The 20,588-nt window shown below is 39.9% G+C and overlaps 1 protein-coding gene across 1 annotated transcript in view; it reads left to right on the forward strand.

Moving 5' to 3' along the window:
- The first annotated feature begins 816 nt into the window (after positions 1-816).
- zap70 (zeta chain of T cell receptor associated protein kinase 70) overlaps positions 817-20,588 on the forward strand; it is a 98,527-nt gene continuing 78,755 nt past the window's right edge. The window contains exon 1 of the mRNA XM_072593584.1: positions 817-957. The gene's annotated coding sequence lies outside the window, so the exon portion shown is untranslated. The remainder of the gene's footprint in view (positions 958-20,588) is intronic.

Consider the following 20,588-nt stretch of genomic DNA (forward strand, 5'->3'; position numbering starts at 1 on the left):
AGTTTACAGTAATAAAATATACAGTAATAGATTATTCAATGCTATACAAAATACATATCAGTAATGCAGATTACACAGATCCATTGTGAGAAGATTAACGTGGGACATTTATGGTATGCTTGCTGTCTACCTGTATTGTCTTAGATATGGTTAAAATGTAATTGCATCCTGAATTCCCAACCAAATCTCAGACTAGCATTGGAGAAAAGCAGTGGGTCTCAATAGGAGGAGCTGAAAATGTGTTGCTGGAAAAGCGCAGCAGGTCAGGCAGCATCCAAGGAACAGGAGAATTGATGTTTCGGGCATGAGCCCTTCTTCAGGAACCTGAAACGTCCGAAACGTCAATTCTCCTGCTCCTTGGAAGCTGCCTGACCTGCTGCGCTTTTCCAACAACACATTTTCAACTCTGATCTCCAGCATCTGCAGTCCTCACTTTCTCCTCTCAATAGGCAGGACTCTCACTCTATTTTGCTTCAGGAGTTTGGTTTACATCTGTTTTACAGAAATGGTGCAAGTTGAAACCACTGCACAGGTGCTAAATTTTGAGCAGAAATACAGGCCATCCTGAGAAAAATCAATACCATCAATAAACATGCAAAGAAAATTATAACCTTTTGGACACATTAAATAATAAACATCATGTTTAGTACTTTTGATAGTACTGCAGTAAGGAAGTAGGTCACAGTTCCGAGAAATAGATACTCCTTGAATCTGCCTACAAGTTCCGTCACGTAACCTCTGTGCTTGCATATTAAAAGTTTGATCTTACTGATTATGTCTGAATAAAGCTGCTTTAGTTGACAAATGCTTTTATTTGTCACAGTTGAAGGAATACTTTTCACAATACTTACAGGTTTTGAAAAGATTATCATTCCTTTGATTAAGAGGCAAAGTGAGTGATGTACAGAGAAAATACTTCAAAGTTATAAATGACGTAGGATCTAACCGATTCAGGAGGTAAGCTTTATTGTATATTCAGATACATTGTGTATTTATATGTCCAGTACTTCTGATGATTTAAAAATTTATCTTTTTATGTATTTTTATTGCCAGAAATATATCATATGCCTGTTTTGAAATTATGATTTTCAATTATTTCCAAAGCAGCAACTATTGCGACTTAGCTAATATTATTTTCAGATTACAATATGTTATTATTGCAAAGTTGAATCATTCGATATTTGCAATGTATTAAAACAGCAATAGTACACAGCTAGAAAAATCCTTAACTTAAGATTGAATCCCTTTAAAATTATTCAATGGTAGGCAAAAATTGTAACCTATAATTTGAAACGAGCTTAACTTTAAATTTCTGAGTATAGTAAAATTCCATGATTAAGTCATAAAATTATTTTAATGAAAACTAAATATACAAGAAGACCTGACAACAACTTTTGAAATGGTTGATTTTGGCATTTTGTTCAATAAAAAATAATGCTTTTCATAAGGGATGATCATATCATTCATGATGTTTTAAGAAAGTTGTGTCTCAGATCCATTTGAACATTGTATAACATGTCTCTCTGCCTTTCACCAATCATCAGAGTTATTTTTGTTTGCTTTGTTTTATTGCACAGAAATTCTAAAATTGGAGATCATCATTTTTGAAGTATTTTTACGAGATTTCAAAAGTAATATTGCAGAACTGTATCAGTTAAGTTGGTAAGATGAACATTCAAATAAGTATGAAACATCATTTTCTTTCTCCGCAGAATAGGCTAGTCACTTTAACAATAGTGTAATATAACACATGAATACATGTAATAAATTGAAGACGAATTATAACAACATTTAGCACACAACAATATATTTTTTTGAATACATATATATAAGTACAAGTATCCTTTTCTTGGAATCTTTGATCTGAAACAAAGGCTTAAATAGCTTTACAAACAGCAACAGTCAGTGCAGCTGCCATGTTCTACACTCTCACACCCAGAGGTTGTACTTATGATGTGTTGTTCGGCACTTGTAAGAAATGTCATATTAATACATAACCAGCATGTAATATAGGAACAAAATAAATAAATTTACTGGATATTAATTTACTTACTCTTGAACATAATGATGATGAAAAATAATTAGTGTGACACCGTTTGGAATTGATGCGAATATATGTAAAGCAGCAGTCTAATTTAAAGCCAACCTTTCAGTCTTAAGAATTTGTGTGAATTGAATATGCTCTCCTTTTTAATAGTTAGTAGCAAGTTCAATCTTGCTGCTTGCTCTCTCAAATTATTAATAATGTTTCACCCAGGATTGGTTGTGCAAAGTATTTCATGCACATTATTATAATTGACAGTATAATTTAGGCTTCTGGCTCCACGTCATACTATCCAAATCCAAGGTTTACAACAAAGCAATATATTAAAATTATCAGTCCTGAAATTTGATGCAGGTTGTCTCAATTTCCTCATGTAACTTCAGAGGGAGATAAGCTGAGGGCCTGAAGAAATGGCTGTTTCAACTGTAGGCATATTTTTTTCTTGATCTTGTGCCAAGGTTACCGTGAAAAACTATGAAATCCCCTGCAGTAACTGTTTGAAATTAGATTTCAGTGGTGAGTTACAATAGTTGACTGTTAGGTCTTAAACCTAAATTTTTAACGTCGTGTAAAAGTCCGCACCTCACTAGGAGCATTCAGTCCAAATATCACACAATTTGGTACTGATTAGTATCAACAATTTGAAAGCAGTTACCAAATTTGAATGAAATTTTTGTAAATAAACATGATTTTCATCTCTCGGTGTTTAAATACGTACTAATTGAATATAGTCTTTGGAAGCCATCTTCAGAAACCAGAAGGCAGAAATCTATTTTATAAATAGGAAGAAAACAAGTCAGAAATAATTAATTTACAGCAAAGAACTGAGGAGGCTAGAAATCTGAAACCAAAGCAGAAATTACTGCCAGATCTGTGGAGTTTCTCCTTTAAATTCAAGTTAAATAGTTCTATAACCAAACCATGACCTTTATCACCCCACACTCCAGGTCTTGCCATGACATGGGCTACCTTTAGCACAGTCAACCCATTTCCACCTTAGAATGGTCCCCAATATTAATGTTTCTTACTCCTGAGCATATTATTGTCCATCCCTTTGTCTCTCTAATTGCTGTCCTCTCTCTCTCTTTCTCCCTCTGGGCTCCATCTTTGCTATCCTTGCAATCCTCCCCCAACCCATGGCCTACAATCCCTCCCTGTCTTCAACATAAAAAATGCCTTTTCCTGGTTGCTATGGTTGTGAAGAAGGGTTACCAGATTCAAATGTTAACTGCTTTCTCACCACAAATGCTGCCAGACCTACAGAGTTTCTCTAGCATTTTCAGTTTTTGTTACAGAAATAATTAATTTGCAAGATATATCATCTTTTATTCCTTAAGGATAACTCAAAGTCATTCATAATCAATAACCTATGTCTAAATACAAATGCTCTGTATTTGTGCGTGAGCTTGGTAGCCACTACATATACTTCAAGTTGTATTTATAGCAAATGAAGTAAATAGCCATTTAGTTATTTTCTAGGCATTAATGGAGATATAAATGTTGCTTAGGATTCTCGTTGAGATGTTAATTGAACAGTGTCATGCATTTTTCTTTACCTCACCTTGAACAGTGGACTGGCTTGGCCTAATTCCTCATCCAAAAGGTAACATTTTTAGGAAGCTAAGTCTCCCTCCGTCATGCATTGAAACGTTAGCTTAGATTATGGATTCAATTTTTAGTTCTGGTAGTGAGTAGATACGCGTGAGTTAAAAATTTCACTTCATGCGTTTAACTGTTGTCATGATAGGACTTTTTTTATTAATTAAACTAGATTTAATTTTGTATAGAATTTCAGTCGCTCTCCTGTATTCTTCTTATTGCATCTTGTGCAGTAATAATCGATTTCTATTATTAAATTTTACATCTTCCAGAAAGCCTTACAAATCTAGTGGAGCTCCATGCAAAATCACAGGGTCAATATATTTTAGTTTATGTTGATATGAGTGCTAGGAAGGAAAAAAAAGTCACTAATCTGCTCGCTTTACACACTTGATGGGGTAGATTTTGGAATGGGCAAATGTTTAGTCCGAGAATATTGTGCAGCACATGCCCAGGTCAAGGACCCGAGGAGTGCACAGTCTTGGTCCTGACAGTTACCTGAGCTGCTGGCAGGTAATTCACTTCCAGAGGGGGATTGCTTTGTGATAAAAATCAACCTGGCATAATGAATTGGGCAGAGTCAAGAAGTGTGATGTTGGAAAAGCGCAAGGGGTCAGGCAGCATCTGAGGAGCAGAAGAGTCAACGTTTTGTACATAAAGCCTTCAAGCGTCTGCAGTCCTCACTTTCACCACAATAAATTGGGCAGGCAACTGCCTTCAGGTAATTTATCCTTACCAGACTTCTAAAATTAATGGTTGAAGCAAATTACAAGAGTACATGTTTAGAAGGGACTTTACACAGTTTCTCTCATGTCCTTGCTCCAACTCCCGCAAACCAGGTTTTGTTATCATTCCTGTTGAAGGGCTTTTGCCCGAAACATCGAGTTTCCTACTCCTCGGATGCTGCCTGACCTGCTGTGCTTTTCCAGCACTACTCTAATCTAGACTTGTTATCACATGGTCTGCTATTACACACCACCCATTGTTAGCCCCTAACAGTCCCTATTAACAGCTATTCCCCACCTTCCCACCCCACCCCCAGCCTCAGCCAGATAGTTATCCATTACTTTGTCTTTTGAACTGTCTTCTTTCTATTTGGCTTGTATCCTGACCTATCATTTACTCCTTATCTCCTCACACCTATCTTATCCTATCTTCTGCATAAAAAAACAACATTTTCCTTGCTGCCATCAGTTTTGAGGGTCACCGGACCCAAACGTTAATTCTGATTTCTTTCCAAAGATGCGGCCTAACCTGCTGAACTTTTCCAGCAATTTCTGTTTTTGTTTAGAGAAACTGTTGACCCAGGGGAGCACTTGTGTTCCTTGTAGTTTCTCATTGAGGTTATTGTGTAAAAAGCAAATATTTCTTTGCTCTAGTTAGTGCAGACCCAGCTGCAGAACTGTGAGTGAAGTAGGCCAGAAGATGATTGCTCCTGGAACAGATGTTACACAGGCATCCTTTATCTCTTTTGCAACTCTTTAATAGTTAAAAGTGGATAAAATCTGTTTAATGTATTTGCTGTGGATTTCTGAGGGCTAAAAGCCTGCCCATCCATACTCTGCACTCCCACCATTGTCACCTTACCAGGCACTATAAAGAGCTAGACAGAATGCAAAAACTATAATTCAGTGAAAAACAAATGTTGACTTTCAATGACACCATTGCCCAGAAAGTAAAATCAGTTATTTGCAAATGTCAGATTCTGTTCTGGCAGGTCTTTCTGCTTCAAAATGCAGCTCCAGTGCACCCAATTTGTTCACATTCAAGTATACCTGTTTTCCCCCTAGAAATAGAAAGTTTCGCAGGTTAAATTGCAATAGCCTCAGAACCACTGCACATACAGTATCTGGGTTCAATAATAAACGTATCAGGGATATAATGAGAATAGAAAGGGGAGATGGGGGAAGACAAAAAAGTAAAAACAAACAAACGCCCAGAAGAAATAGCATGAGGAGGCCACAAACATCTGGGAAACAGAAGGGCAAGAGGAAGACTAGGAGGGATTGAATAAAAATGTGCTGAATGAGATAAAAAATGACAGCTATAACTGCTATCACTTGCATTTGATGCAAGTCACCATTTAGAGATCAGCATTAACTAAGATAAATAACAGAATAATTTTAAACTCAGATGAATATTAGACAGCAGGGGAGAAATCGATTGAATTATGCTACAGTTACTGAACTACTATTACTCCATCCTAACACTACAGGCAATTTAACATGGCCAATTCACCTAACTTGCACATTTGTGAATTTTCTGGATGAAGGAAAGGCAACATAAATAACAAGAGCTTGTATTTCTAATTTCTATTTGTTTCTAAAAAAGAGTTTGGAGCATTGCCTATCCTTGCAGGTGGGAGTCATGTTACATATTATTATGTAGTGTAAAAGCATAACATTGTGAATGCCAGAATTAGAAAGGGACTCAGTTACTTAGTCTAACCGCATCTGGATAGAGAGAGAGAGAGAGAGAGAGAGATCTTCTTCAGTTGAAGGTTCATATTTGACTCAAACAGTTAACTCTGTTTCTCTCTCTGAAGATGTTCTAGACCTAATGAGTATTTTCAACCCTTTCTGTAATGTCTGATTCGTGAATATGCTACAACGTTTGATTTGGACATTATTGTTGTATCTTCTTGGCATACCCCCTCAGAGTAAATCCAGAAGACGTTGAGTCTGCTCAATCAGACTACTCTCAAATATCAGCAAATTCATAGCAGGTGCTATTGCTAATGCTATCAAGTGGCACTTACCCACCATTAAGCTGTTCACCAATGTTCAATTTATTTTGCAAGAGTCATTCAGTCTGATTCTCATTACAACCTTTATCCAAACATTGACAAGACAATTGAATTCTAAAGGGGAGATAAGTGACTGATCTTGATATCATGGCAGCATTTGACCATGTGTAACATCAAGGAGGTGTAGCAAAATTGATGTCAGTAGGGATGAATAAAACTCTGTGTGACTCCATATCAGGTATAACGGAAGATGACTCTGACTATTGGAGTCTAATCATCTCAGCCCTAGGATATTGTTGCAAGAGTTCTTGCAGGGAGTATTCTCAGCCCAACTATCTCCAGTTATATCCTCAATGACCAGCCCTCTAATCATTAGATGAGAAGCTGGGATGGTCACTGACGATTCCGTTGTGTTCACTACCATTCACAATGCATCAACTACTGAAGGAGTTTGTGCCTGCTTGCAGCATGACCAGGACAATAGTTAGGCTTGGACTACTCAGTGGCAAATAACATCTCCAACAAGAGAGAATCTAACCATTACCCCTTGATAGCTAATAGTACTAACATTGCTGAATCTACACCACACCTCCTAGCACCAATTTTGGGGCAGTATCATTGATCCATATCAATGCTGTAACTACAACAGCAGGTCAGAGGCTGGAACTCTCTAGTGACAAACTCATCTCCTGATTCCTCAAAGCCTGTCCACCATCTACAAGGCACAAGCCTGGACTGTGATGGACTATGTTGTAGTTGCCTGATGCATACATCTCCAATAACATTCAAGGAACCCAACACCACTTAGGACAAAGCAGCCCACTTGATTGGCACCCTACCCTTAAACATTCACTTCCTCCATTACTGAACACATAGTGGAATATACAAGATGTACTGTAGCTGCTTTGCAATGCCCCTTTGACAGCACATTCCACACCCATGAGCTCTACATAAGAGCAGTAGATACTTGAGAAACTGCAAGTTCCCCTCCAGGGCACACTGCATCCTAATTTGGAACTATATTGCTGTCCTTTTCCTGTCACCATATCAACATTTATTTGATTTCACAATGGGGAGCACTGCTCAATTGTCCTAAGTATGGTGTAATGGCTTTTTGGACCATACCTAAGAATTATGGGTGGTGCAGTGGATCTATGGTTAGCATTACTGTCTTATGGCTCCAGGGACTCGGGTTTGATTCCAGCTTCGGGCAACTGTCAGTGTGGAGTTTGCACATTCTCCCTGTGTCTGCATGGGTTTCCTCCAAGTGCTCTGGCTTTCTCCACTGTCCAAAGATATTCAGGTTAGGTGGACTCTCCGTGGGGAATGCAAGGTTACAGGGCAGGGGTGTGGGGTTCTCCTTGGAGTGTGAGTGTGAACTTGATGGGTTGAATGGCCTGTTTCCACATTGGAGGGATTCTGTGAAGTATGCTTCATATGGTAGGCTTATAGTGTGCTCAAGTAAGTACGAAATTACAGAAAACTACTTTTCTGACAGCCCTCAGCACAACCCGTAATTTAATTTGAACATTTAAGTGAAGACTCTTCAATTTGGGTTACTATCAGTTCAAAAGTGAAATCAAAATGTAGGATCAAAGCACTGAATATTGCATACACTGCAGCTTGAGACTTCAGACAGAATCTTCCCACCTCCATAATGGTGTGGACTTTGATGGGACAGTCACACGAGATTGGCTGTGAGAAGTTTCTCACTATCGCGAGCAAGTAGCGCCATTCTGCAACCAAGTGTTGAATGGTAAGACAAGATTCTCATTGAAGAGTGGCAAAAGACTGTTTTCATGTATGAGTATGTATGTTATTATATCATTGATATGCAGTTTCCCATTTTCCCATGCAAGAAACTTGGCAGCAACTATTCCCGAGAGTTGAGGCAGTAACCTGCTGACTCCAGCTCACTGCAAGTTCCTCGGGAACTTCTTCAGTCACCAATATCTCAGGATATACTCCATGGATAACAACTGCATGCCAACACTCCACCCCCACCATCCTGCAGATCCCCACTGGCAAAGTGGAGTGAAAATTACCTTCTGTTTGACCTATCCTGGGCAAATAAAGCAAATTGTTCAGGATAGCTGCAGACTGCCATCACTTGACTGGGTGCATGGTAATGAGGCAGGTTTAGGAAGGTAGCGTGACAAAGCTTACTGATGAAGTGCCTGTACTTTACCTCCTCAGAACTATATTATTCAAATATGTTCAAATTCTTAAACAAAACTTAACAGCTTTCATTTCTATTGATATATGGAACTGTGTTCTTATTTTTACTAATCATAGAGTCATAGAATCCCTGAAAGGTTATACATTTTAATTAATATTGTTGTGTTTTCTAGCTTTACAGGGCAAATTATATTTCTTGCCATGCTTTACATAGTTTTAACTTTAAACAGGTGCTATGCCCTTGACTATTTCAGTTGGGGAAAATATATTTTCCATTCAGCAACATCCTCCTTGTGACCACAACATTTCAAAAGTAGATATCTGTAAACCATTGGCACACATTTTGTGACATTTCCCTTAGATTATGCAATTTTATGTTATTTATTCAGCATTTCCTGGTATTTAAGTTGCCAGTTTAACCCACTAAATTGCACATTTCTTTGTAGTTCATTATTGCATGAAAATATATTCCTTAGAGCTCCACGTCATACTTATATTTCTCATGTCACTGCATCTCTAAAACCATTCAAATCTAATATCGTTGAAGGATAATTGGTTTTAAGAAACCAGATTAAAAATTAAGGACAAATTGTCCCCCTTCTCTTGTTCATCACCCAGTGTTTCTCTGAAGGTCGGCACATGGGTCTTTATAAAGCTAGCCTGATGGTGATTTTAACTTGTTTTTGTCTCTCTCTGGATAATGGTACATTCCAGGTGCCTTTCTTTTGTGAAAGAACTGAATTTTTAATTGGAAGCTTCCACTTAATGTCATGTGGGAAAAATATTATTGTGTGGGTGCAGAAGATATGAAGCTGGTGTGATGTAATTGAGATAATCTCAGCTTTCAAATATGTGGCTGAAAGCTGATCTCAGTAAAATTAAATGTCACTTAAGATGTCCTTAAAGAAAACACAGTTGCAAGTCATTTACATAATTCCACTCTTAATGCTGTGCAATGTCTTGCTGATACAGTGAACTATATTCACATGTGGAACAGAGATGGGCAGAGGCTGAAAATACGTGTGGCAACCTATTAGCAGATTTCCCACTAAACTGCAGACATTTTTTGCGGAGGAAGTTTATGTCCAGCACGTCCATCCAAACCCACAAGGATGGTGCTAATTAGCTTTGCAAAAAGCCTTGCTAAACAGGCTGCAAAATCTTATTCAACATCCAGTTTCTCAATGCACCAGGAGCTAGGTGCGCAGTGAAGACATGCAGAAAATCATGAGGCTTAGCAATCCTCTCTATTCGAGGCAAAATATAGTGGGTGTGGGAAATCTGAAATAAAAACAGAAAATGCTGGAGAGACTCGGCAGGTCTGGCAGCGTTAGTGGAGAGAGAAACCAAGTTAACATTTCAAGTCTGATATGACTCTCTTTCAGAATTTATTTACCAAGAAATGCTAACTCTGTTCCTCCCCTGACAGATGCTGCCACAATCCTGCTGAGTTTTTCTAGCATGTTTTGTTTTCATTTATTTTGTAGTCCTTTTCTGGGAGTGGCTGCATTATTCCCACCCTCCACTTCTACCCATTGTAGTGTTGCTGTTTTCAACTTCAACTTTCTGAAAGGTTGTTGAGAGGGTGCTGCCTTGTTGAAGCACTGTTTTCATGACTTATCCTCTACTGCAGCCTGCTACTCCTCTAATGGAGGAGTCTCTGGTTGGTTTTGCAACTACAAGAATGCACCTGATACAACCATTTTGACAGGGAGCCTATAGTGATGCAAAGTGATGGGAATGCCTTGGTGAAACTTCCAATGAGTAAGTTTCCCCCAAAGGTGGGTTCAGCACCGAGAAATAGTCTCAATTCCACTTCCTATCCTAAATGAGAAAATCCAGCCCTGATTTCTCTAATTGTAAGATATTATGATCACAGTTGGTTTAATTCCCAGACAAGTCAGATCCTAGACTGGAACGTGGCTTGACAGATTATATTATGCTTTGTTGCTGCAGATTTTGCTTCAACTACAAGACAGAAGTGAAATAACCCTGCAGCAGTGGGTATCCTGTCACCAACTCACCCTTTATTTACAGTCCTTTACACTGATCCAGCTCCCTCAGAGCTAGCTGTCAGAGTGAACAGAATGTCTGACAGTCCTGTTTATATCTGTCAGCCAGGGCTCCCTGATTGAGCCAGATTAACAGTCCCAATCAGGGAACTCATATTCTATGAAGTCCACCTGGCTTATCTCACTACAATCACTACACAAACTTTATTACAAAATAAATAAAGATAAAATAGAATAATGCAAACTACATACCTTTAATATGAATTTAAAGGTTGTTAAACACATAATAGAAATATAATCTCATTCAGCCCAAAACACTCCTTTATAAATTGAAAGGAAACAAACCAGGTTTGTATTTTACCCAAAACATAATTCTGATATAGTACCCGAAACATCACTCTAATGTTCATACTAGACTTCCTGATTGTAGCACCTTAGTAGGTTTAAGTTCCTTGTGACTTCAACTTATAGATTTGAATAGTAGATAGTTCCTCCCTGGAGCCATCATACAATTGAACTTCAATGTACTCAGCTTTAAGTAGTCTTTTCAGGTTTTATCCAAATATTTCTAGTCTGGGACTAACACTAACTCCTAACTTAAAGGTAACTTAGTTCACTATATCTCCTTCCCTTCAATTTCTAGGGGTCACGAGTTCAAAGTGAGAGGGGAAATGTTTAGGGGAGATATGCGTGGAAAGTTCTTTACACAGAGGGTGGTGGGTGCCAGGAACATGTTGCCAGTGGAGGTGGTAGAGGAGGGCATGATTGCATCATTTAAGATGTATCTAGACAGATACATGAATGGGCAGGGAGCAGAGGACACAGATCCTTAGAAAATAGGCCACAGGTTTAAATAGAGGATCTGGATTGGCCTAGGCTTGGAGGGCCGAAGGGCCTGCTCCTATGCTGTAATTTTCATTGTTCTTTGTTCTCAGGGGCACTTCTCTGCACAGCCATCCTATGGCCACATGGGAGCTTGTGTGTTTTGTTCAGCACAAAACTCTGCCAATCTACACAAGAACCCATTCATTCTGAAGCTAGGCCTCAAAGGTGCTTTGGAAATTAATCACCATATTTACAGAAATTCTAACAAGTTAAATATTAATTTCAGACATGCAGGAAACATACTTTAATAATTAATTCAAAAACCAGAAATCAAAACTTAAAATAAATGATATCAAAATAATTATATATCTCACAGCTTACAACCTTGAAAGCAGAAAAAGAGAGCAATCCACATTAAATTTAGTTATTCATGCAAGTGAAATAACTGAGCAAATACAGTAGAACTCATGCTACATAAATATACCTGGATAGGATATTCTAGAGTTTTTGTATTGTTAGTGAAATTGAACTATAATTACTATACACTACTCTGGCACATTAACTTTGAAGTTCATGAACACAAGTTGTCATTATATCTTTAATATTTGGGATCTGCACAATAAAATTACTCACCCAGTTGTGTGATTAGATTATCTACAGTGTGGAAACAGGCCATTCAGCCCAATAAGTCCTTAGCAACCCTCTTACGAGTAACCCACCCAGACCCATTTCCCTCTGACAAATGCATTTAACATTATGGGCAATTTAGCATGGCCAATTCCCCTGAACAGGATTGTGGGAGGAAACCCAAACACCCAGAGGAAACCCACACAGATATGGGGAGAATGTGCAAATGCCACACAGACAGTCACCTGAGGTGGGAATTGAGCCAGGGTCTCTGGCAGCGTGAGGCAGCAGTGCTAACCACTGAGCCATCGTGCTGTCCCTAGCATTGCCATGGTTGGAGTGTGATACAAACCAAAAGAACTATGGTTGCTGCAAATCAGAAACAAAAACAGAAATTAGTGGAAAAGCTCAGCAAGTCTGGCAGTATCTGTTGAGAGAAATAGAGTTAATGTTTCATGTTGTGTGGGAAACCTACTGTGCTGCCTGACACAGCATTATATCTGCACAGTTACTGCCTTTGCTATTTGAGTCCAAGTATCTCAGGACATCAAAGCATGTCAAGGAAAAATCAACAAACTGCGAAATTCACAGCTGACCTTAGAGGAACCTGTGTGGGAGAGCTCACAGCACAGGAACAGATAAGTGCATAGTTTATAAGAGTAACCTTGCTGTAAGACTACAATAGTGAGTAAAGTGGGTTCATTCATGAATATATGTTTTATTGAGATCTGTCTCTTGATTAGATTTTAAAATATAAACCATAAGTATTAAGTTAGCCTTGAGCAGTTTTTTTTAGAGTAATAAGTTGGTGCAATTTTCTGGGTCTGTAGATTGTGAAGGAGCAAAGATGGCCTTGAGCAGAGTGATGTGTTCTTCCTGTTGGATGTGGGAGTTTTGGGAGGGTTAGGAGAGAGTGAGATGCTGGAGATCAGAGTCAAGGGTGTGGTGCTGGAAAAGCACAGCAGGTCAGGCAGCATCAGAGGAGCTGTGCTTTTCCAGCAACACACTCTTGACTTTCAGGAGGGTTTCCATGTTATTGATGATTATGTCCGCAGGAAGTGCCTTTGGTTGTGAATCCTATCAGATCGCATGGATCGGTTGGAGCGGCAGTTAGAGGCGCGAAGGAATTTGCAGGAGTTAGGCGTTGTATTGGATGGCAGTTATAGGAAGGGAGAAAAGCTGTAGATACAGTCAGGTGAATGGGTTAACTCCAGGAAAGGTAGGAGGGGTAGGCAGTAGTGCAGAAGTCTTCTGTGGCTATCCTCATTTCAAACAAGTATGCTGTTTTGGAAAATGTAGGGGGTGATGGATTGTCAGGGGAATGTAGCACGAACAGCCAAGTTTCTGGTACTGAGAATTGCTCTAACGTAATGGGGGGTACGTTGGGTTCCAAGCGATCAATTGTGATAGGTGACTCTCTAGTTAGAGGCACAGACAGACATTTCTCTGGCCGACAGTGGAAAATCAGAATGGTAAGTTGCCTCGCTGGTGCCAGGATCAGAGAGGGTGTAGAATGTTCTCAAAGAGCAGAGGGACCAGCAGGAGGTTGCTGTATATATTGGAACGAATGACATAGGAAAGAAAAAAAACATGAGACTCTGAAGGGAGAATATAGAAAGTTAGGCAGGAGTTTAAAAAGGAGCTCCTCAAGGGGAGTAATATCTGGATTATTCCTGGTAGTACGAGCTAGTGAGGATAGAAATAAGAGCACAGAGCAGATGAAAGCATAGCTGAGGAGCTGGTGCAGGGGAGAACATTCACATTTTTGGATAACTGGAATCTCTTCTGGGGGAGAAGTGACCTGTACAAGGAGGACAGATTGCACCTAAATTGGCAAGGGCCTAATATACTGGCAGGGAGATTTGTTGGAGCTGCTTGGGAGGATTTAAACTAATAAGGTAGGGGGGCCCAGGGAAATGGTGACGAAAGAGATCAATCTGAAATTGGTACAGGTGGGAAACGGAGCAAGTCGAACAATCAGGGCCGGCAGGAACTAAGTAAGGAACAAGGTAGGACTGATTAATTAAACTGCATTCATTTCAATGCAAGAGGTCGAACAGGTAAGGCAGATGAACTCAGAGCATGGTTAGGAACATAGGACTGGGATATCACAGCAGTTACAGAAACGTGACTCAGGGATGGACAGGACTGTCAGCTCAATGTTGCAGGATACAAATGCTACGGGAAGGATAGAAAGGGGAGCAAGAGTGGAGGGGGAGTGGCGTTTTTGATAAGGGATAGCATTATGTCTGTGCTGAGGGAGGATATTCCTGGGAATACATCCAGGGACGTTATTTGGGTGGAACTGAGAAATAAGAAGGGGATGATCACCTTATTGGGATTATATTATAGACTCCCTAATAGTCAGCAGGAAAGTGAGAAACAAAATTGTCAGGAGATCTCAGTTATCTGTAAGAATAATAGGGTGATTATGGTAGGGAATTTTAACTTTCCAAACATAGACTGGGACTGCCATAGTGTTAAAGGTTTAGATTGAGGGAAATTGTTAGGTCAGTACAAGAAAATTTTCTGATTCAGTATGTTGATGTACCTACTAGAGAAGGTTCAAAACTTGACCTACTCTTGGGAAATAAGGCAGGGCAGGTGACTGAGGTGCCAGTGGGGGAGCATTTTGGGGCCAGCAACCATAATTCTATTAGTCTTAAAATAGTGATGGAAAAGGATAGAGCGGATCTAAAAGTTGAAGTTCTAAATTGCTGCAAGGCTAATTTTGATGGTGTTAGGCAAGAACTTTCAAAAGCTGATTGGGGGCAGATGTTCGCAGGTAAAGGGATGGCTGGAAAATAAGAAGCCTTCAAAATTAGATAACGAGAGTCCAGCGACAACTTATTCCTGTTAGGGTGAAAGGCAAGGCTGGTAGGTGTAGGGAATGTTGGATGACTAGAGAAATTGAGGGTTTGATTAAGACAGAGAAGGAAGCATGTGAGGTATAGACAGCAGGGATCGAGTGAATCCTTGGAAGCATATAAAGGCAGAAGGAGCATACTTAAGAGGGAAATCAGGAGGGCAAAAAGGGGACATGAGATAGCTTTGACAAATAAGGTTAAGGAGAATCCAAAGGGACTTTATAAAGACATTAAGGATAAAAGGGTAACTCAGGAGAGAATAGGGCCTCTCAAAGATCAGCAAGGCAGCCTTTGTGTGGAGCCGCAGGAGATAGGGATGAGTATACCAATCGAGTACTTTGCAGCAGTGTTTGCTGTGGAGAAGGACATAGAAAATATAGAATGTGGGGAAATAAATGGTGACATCTTAAAAAATGTCCATATTACAGAGGGAGAGGTGCTGAATGTCGTAAAACGCCGAAAAGTGGATAAATCCCCAGGACATGATCAGGTATACACTACAATTCTGTGAAAAGGTAGGGAAGTGATTGCTGGGCCCCTTGCTGAGATATTTGTATCATCGATGGTCACAGGTGAGGTGCCGGAAGACTGGAGATTGGCCAACGTGGTGCCACTATTTTAGAAATTTGTTAAGGAAAAGCCAGGGAACTATCGACCGATGAGACTGACGTTAGTGGTGGTCAAGTTATTTTTAATTCATTTTTGGAACTTGGGCGTCGCTGGCTGGCCAGCATTGATAGCCCATCCCTATTCGTCCTTGAGAAGGTGGTGGTGAGCTGCCTTCTTGAATTGCTGAAGTCCACTTGCTGTGGGCTGACCTACAATGCCGGTGGGGAGGAAATTCCAGGATTTTGACCCAATAACTGTGAAGGAATGGCAGTATATTTCCAAGTCAAGGTGGTGAGTGGCTTGGAGGGGAACTTGCAGATGGTGGTATTCCCAAATACCTGATGCCCTTGTCCTTCTAAATGGAAGTGGTTGTGGGTTTTGAAGATGCTGTCCAACTATCTTTGGTGAATTTTTGCATCTTGTAGATAGTACACACTGCTGCTACTGAGTGCCGATGTTGATGGGGTTATACATTTGTAGATGTGGTGTAATCAAGTGGGTTGCTTTGTCCTGGATGGTGTCAAGCTTATTGAGTGTTGTTGGAGCTGTACCCATCCAGGCAAGTATGGAGTATTCCATTACACTCCTGACTTGTGCCTTGTAGCTGGTGGATAGACTTTGGGATGTTAGGAGGTGAATTACTCATCGCAGTATCCCCAGTCTCTGGCCTGGTCTTGTAGCCACTGTGTTTATGTGGAGAGTCCAGGTGAGTTTCTGGCCAATTGTTGACAGTGGGGGATTCAGTGATGGTAATACTGTTGAATGTCAAGGGGCGATGGTTAGACTGTCTCTTATTGGAGATGATCATTGTTTGGCATTTGTACGGCACGAATGTTACTTGCCACTTGTCAGCCTAAGCCTGGATATTGTCCAGATCTTGTTTCATTTGAGCACGGACTGCTTCAGAATCTGAGGAGTCGCGAATGGTGCTGAACACTGTGCAATTATTGGTGAAGGTCCCCACTTCTGACCTTATAACAGAGTTGTTGGAGGGAATCTTGAGGTACAGGATTTACACGCATTTGGAAAGGCAAGGACTGTTTAGGGATAATCAAAAGGGCTTTGTGCGTGGAAAATCATGTCTCATGAACTTGATTGAGTTTTTTGAAGAAGTAATGAAGAGGATTGATGAGGGCAGAGTGGTGGACTTGATCTTTATGGACTTAAGTAAGGCATTTGACAAGTTTCCTCATGGTAAACTGATTAACAAGGTTAGACCTCATGGAATACAGGGAGAACTAACCATTTGGATATAGAACTGGCTTGAAGATGGAAGACAGAGGGTGGTGGTGGAAGGTTGTTTTTCAGTCTGGAGACCTGTGACCAGTGGAGTGTCACAAGGATCAGTACTGGGTCCGCTGCTTTTTGTCATTTATATAAGTGATTCGGATGTGAACATAGGAGGTATATTTAGTAAATTTGCAGATGGCACCAAAATTGGAGGTGTAGTGGATAGCGAAGAAAGTTACCTCAGAGTACAATGGGCTCTTGATCAGATGGGCCAATGGGCTGAGGTGTGGCAGATAGAGTTTAATTTAGATAAATGCGAGTTGCTGCATTTTGGAAAGACAATTCAGCGTAGGACTTATACACTTAATGGTGAAGTCCTGGGGAGTGTTGCTGAACAAAATGACCTTGGAATGAAGGTTCATAGTTCCTTGAAAGTGGAGTCGCAGGTAGACAGGATAGTGAAAAAGGCGTTTGGTATGCCTTCCATTATTGGTAAGAACATAGAGTATAGGAGTTGGGAGTGTCATGTTGTGGCTGTACAGGACATTGGTTAGGTCACTTTTGGAATATTGCATGCAATTCTGGTCTACTTCATATTGGTAGGATGTTGTAAAACTTGAAAGAGTCCAAAAAATATTTAGAAGGATGTTGCCAGGATTGGACGATTTGAGCGATAAGGAGGGGATGAATAGGCTGGGGCTGTTTTCCCAAGAGCATCAGAGGCTGAGGGCTGACCTTATAGAGGCTTATGAAATCATGAGGGGCATGGATAGGGTAAACAGACAATGTCTTTTCCCTGGGACAAGAGAGTTCAGACAAGAGGGCATAGGTTTAGGGTGAGAGGGGAAAAATTTAAAAGGGACCTAAGGAGAAACTTTTGCATGCAAAGAGTGGTGCGTGTATGGAATGAGTTGCCAGAGGAAGTGGTGGAGGCTGGTATAGTTGTAACAGTTAAAAGGCACCTGGATGGATATATGAATAGGAAGGGTTTAGAATGATATGGGCCAAGTGCTGTCAAGTGGTACTAGATTAGGTTAGGATACCTCGTCGGCATGGATGCGTTAGAGGATCTGTTTCTGTGCTGTATATATATATGGCCCTATGACCCTTCCTCAGAAGGTGTTCTGTGTATGTGTGTGCACGTGTGTGCGTCTGCATATGTGTGTCAGAGTGCGATACAGTTAGGATTAGGTTTACCTCTTAGTTTATTGAATGAAAAATAAAAGGCAATATTCCCAAGAAATAGAAATGAACAGCATGTGGATCTACAATCAGATAGGTAGCGCTTTGATTAAGCATAGTGGTGCACAAAAATTTGAAAAAAATGCTATGGAAATCACAAGTAATATTGATATTGGTGGACGTGGAGTCATCATGCAACTGCATTTTAGAGTGTAACTCTACGGCATGCATTAAGTGAAAAATTCTATTTAAGCTGGTCTTTTCTCATGGAGCTGGTGTAAAGTATTTGAACAGGAGACTTATCTAAAAGGTCAGTCATATCTCAAAAGTGGTGTTGATGGTTGAGCGACGGTTGAAGAAATGTGCATGTAACAATTTTCTTTTATGTAAAACGGCTGCTAGTTAATTATGTGTAAATATCCTTGGAAGAAATAACTTAATGTAACTTCTATCCTGGTTACACCAAAGTTTTCCAGGAATTATGCAGGTACACTTCCTGTCACACTACTTGCTGTGTCTGTCAGCGATAACGTTTGAATATCCAAGATAAGATTAGTGGAGTTATGGTAAATTCAATTGTAATAATAATAATGACTTCTGGAGGTCTAAGCTACCACTCGAGGAGCAAGGGTTCAAATCTCCCTGTACTGGTGGAATTTAAATTCAACTGAAATACCAAGTAGTAATTGTGGACACCTGAGCTATAACAATTGACTTTCAGCTTTGGTATGACTGATGATATTTTGATATAAATACAACTTTCATGCTGCCATACACCAAAGCTAGGGAGAGATATCATTAGCTCTTTTGCTTTTCCTGTTACTCAAGTCCCCTGTACACTCTCCCTCCAACCCCATCCTTTGGACACCCAGAATTGACTTTGAAATGTTGTACACAGATTTTGTAAAAGTCCTTGGTCTTTTGAAATCAAAGCCTCTTTGTAAAGTCCGAAGCAGCTCAGGTTTCATTGTGGTACCCATTAAAACCACTGCTTTGTCAGACAATTACAAACAACATGACGGTTCATATTATGCGACCATTTCCTCTTCTTTGAACCTGATCATTTGCAATACGTGGACAGCAACACCGAAAAGACTTTGGCTCAATACATCATGTTTCTATTGGAGCAAAATAACCAATTTTGCCAGCCCTCCGAAAAGCAGTCAGACTTTCTTTGAGTCCCCCATTCACTTTCAGCAAGAAATCCAGCCTGATATTTGGCTTGGCACAAAAATAAACATGAATTTCAGAAAAAGAGAGTGTTTGGGAAACAAACCAGCTCAGAAAGAGAAAAGTAAGTGTTAAAGCAATAAATTGATATGGAGGATGTCTAGGGAGGTGGAGGGAGAGGTGTGGAGGAGAAGGGAAAAGGTGGAAGATAGAAAACAGGAACAACAGAAGGCCATTCAGCCATGGCTGATCATCGAACTCAGTACCCTCTTCCTGATTTCACCCCATTCCCTTTAATCTTGACAACTATATTTATCTCCTTCTTGAAAACATTCATTGTTTTAACCTCACAGAAATAGCAGAGAGTTGCATAGGCTCACCACTCTCTGGGTGAAGATGTTTCTCCTTATCTTGGCCTAAATGGTCTACTTTTTATCCTTAGACTGTAACCCTGTATTCCCAGTTCTCCACTTCCTAGTTATGTGAACACCCTTCCTGAATTTACGTGTTTAGTCCTGTTAGAATTTTATAGGTTTCTGAGAGAGCCTCCCCTCATTCTTCTAAACTCCAGTGAATATAGTCGTAAGCAATCCAGTCTTTCTTCATATGTCAGTCCTGCCATCCCAACAATCAATCTGGTAGACATTTGTAGCACTCCCTCTATAGCCCAAATATCCTTCCTCAAATAAGGAGATCAAAACTCTACCCTGGGTGTGGTCTCACCAAGGCCCTGTACAAGAGCATCAAGACATACCTGCTCCTGTATTTAAATTCTCTTTTGCTATGAAGGCCAACATACAATTTGTCTTCTTCACTGCCAGCTGCATGTTTATTTTTAGTAACTGGTGGACAAAGACACCCTGATCTCATTGTATCTGCTCCTTTCCCAATCTATTGCTTTTCTCTGCCTTTCTGTTTTTGGTAGCAATGAGGACAGCCTCATACTTATTCACATTATATTGCATTTGCCATATATTTGCCAATTCACTCATTTTATCCAAATCACACTGAAACATCTTCTCCTTTTCCATACAGTTCACCCTCTCACCTAGCTTTTTGTTGTCTGCAAACTTGGAGATATTACACTTTGAATTCTTATTTAAATCATGAATATATATTATAACTAACTGGGGCCCAAGCACCAATTCTTGTCTTAACTGCACTAGTCACTGGCAGCCACTTAGAAAATAACCTCTTCATTCCCACTCTTTATTTTCTGTCTTACAGCCAATTCTCTATCCACATTAGTACACTACCTCCAATCCCATGCACTTTCATTTTACATACTAATTGCTTATGTGGGATATTGTTGAAAGTCTTCTGAAAGTTCAAATAAGTTACACCCACCGGTTCCCCTTTTCAACTGAAAAAATTCCAGTTTATTTGTCATTTCCCTTTCGTAAATCCATGCCGACTCTTTCTGATCCTGCCACTGTTTTCCAAGTGCTAAAGGTGAAGCGACAAAACAGAATAGTTTTATGAAGCTGGGAGAAGACAAT

The sequence above is a fragment of the Chiloscyllium punctatum genome, chromosome 24 (assembly GCF_047496795.1).
Source record: "Chiloscyllium punctatum isolate Juve2018m chromosome 24, sChiPun1.3, whole genome shotgun sequence".
Taxonomy (NCBI): Eukaryota; Metazoa; Chordata; class Chondrichthyes; order Orectolobiformes; family Hemiscylliidae; genus Chiloscyllium; species Chiloscyllium punctatum.